Here is a 1,767-nt window from a genome sequence, read left to right as displayed (position 1 = left end):
AAATTTATCAAAGTCCTTGATCAGACAAAGATGCTTGCCTTCTAATAACAACAAAGGGACTTTATCGGCATACTTTTCCTGGCTTTTCCTAGCTAAACTAAGATAGTATCTGTTACTTTCATGAGTTATTGTATAAATATAAATAGAAATTTTGTTAAGCTTCTCTATTTTCTTGAGGTTATCAAATGATACGGGGAATCTGACTTCATCTGCCCATACTACGAATCTTCTACACCATCGAAGGCTTTTGTAATGTCGTCTAACGTTATTCATAGTCCTGCCCTATGCTAAGTTTTTATACGCTGCAATGCACTGTAACAAACACTCATCTCCTTCACTTTCAGGATTAAATACCGATTCTTTACCCTTTAATTTTGCAGGATATGGTACGTAAGATCCAAGGCGCATAGGGTGGCGAATATATGAAAAATTAATGGCAAAGCCTGACATTGAATGAATTCCTACACTTGAGGATTGGACATTTTTTAGGCATTCGTCAATTTTAGCGGACATTTCGTCAACCCATGAATTTACGAGAACTTCCACCTCTTCCTGTGTAACAGTCTGAGTTTCGCCTCTAATTGAAAATACTTTGTCTAATATTTCATATTGATCGTCGGCATGATTAAGTTTTTGCAAAATTAGGCTTACGTCAGGGTAAATGTGAAATGAGGGAGGGAATTCTTCCTGTATTTGTCTGAACTGATTGTCTATATATTCTATAAAAAATTCCCTATACCTATTTATATATACGCTGGGGTCAGCGTCTAAATGACCGGGAATGGAGAAAGAATGTCTCGAGAATGATCCTTCGAAATGGTGTATGACTTCTAACACTCGCGGAAAAACGTTATCTAAGTTAAGTACCTCTGGGGAATCCGGAGCGTTGACTTCTTCATCTGATATGTCATGAACAGGGGGTTGATTGTCTTCTTCTTCATCTGAGGAAGCCTGCAGGTTGCCGTCTGGTGCATCTTCTTCTAGCTCCTGGGACAGCTGGGGTTGACTGCGTACAGGTGTGCTCCACTCAGAGGGTTGGGTTGAATCCAGGGGCGATTCTGTAATATAATATTAGCAATGAATAAACATTAAGAGGAAAGCAAATTTGAAAACATTAAGAGGATTTGAAAACCTTAATAGGAAAACAATGTTTGTAACTTTAAGAGGAAAATATCGTCTAAATAAGAGGATTTATTATTAAGAGGAAAAACAAAAAGTCTAAATAAGAGGAAAAACTGAATTACAGATAAATAATAATATTACTTACGAGCTGGGATGTTGATTCCACCAAGTATGAGATTCTCTTGATCACGAATAGGAACTCCTGTAATGGAAACATTTTTCTGTATGAGTATATATTACTTATTTATACACTTGCTTAAAAAAATATATAATTATTAGCTTTTTAAATTACGAAAATTATTGTGAAAACGTACGGTTATTTATGATGCGACGGCGTTTGGGTGGAGGTTCAATGACGTTTCTGGCTTTGGTGGGAGGTTCCTGGTTAACGGACCAACGACAGTACGGGCAGGAAGTAGAACCATGAACTGAAATAAGAATAATATATATAAATTGACTGTCTGTCTGTATGTATGTATGTGTGTTTCAGATATATATTTTCTTTGAAAGTTTATTGAATGTGCGAGAAGAGCGGTACTTACGATTTGCACAATAGAGTTGTCCACAGCTGGTACAGGTTACGTCAAAATGTCCAGGCGGCGTAGTCCCGTTGCATCCTATACAGTACAGTCTGCATTCTTGAAG

General features: G+C 37.1%; 1 long non-coding RNA gene across 1 annotated transcript; it reads right to left on the bottom strand.

Annotated features, from left to right (window-relative positions):
• Positions 1 to 587: 587 nt before the first annotated feature.
• Positions 588 to 1,507, bottom strand: LOC138368257 (uncharacterized). Its single transcript, XR_011229557.1, has 3 exons — positions 1,437 to 1,507; positions 1,268 to 1,324; positions 588 to 1,058 (listed from the first exon to the last, which is right to left on the bottom strand). It is a non-coding gene; the product is annotated as an uncharacterized lncRNA (long non-coding RNA).
• Positions 1,508 to 1,767: the final 260 nt, after the last annotated feature.

This window comes from Procambarus clarkii, chromosome 3, assembly GCF_040958095.1.
Source record: "Procambarus clarkii isolate CNS0578487 chromosome 3, FALCON_Pclarkii_2.0, whole genome shotgun sequence".
NCBI classification, from domain to species: Eukaryota; Metazoa; Arthropoda; class Malacostraca; order Decapoda; family Cambaridae; genus Procambarus; species Procambarus clarkii.
Note: the sequence above shows the minus strand (reverse complement) of the source record. Positions and strands in the feature narration are given on the sequence as shown.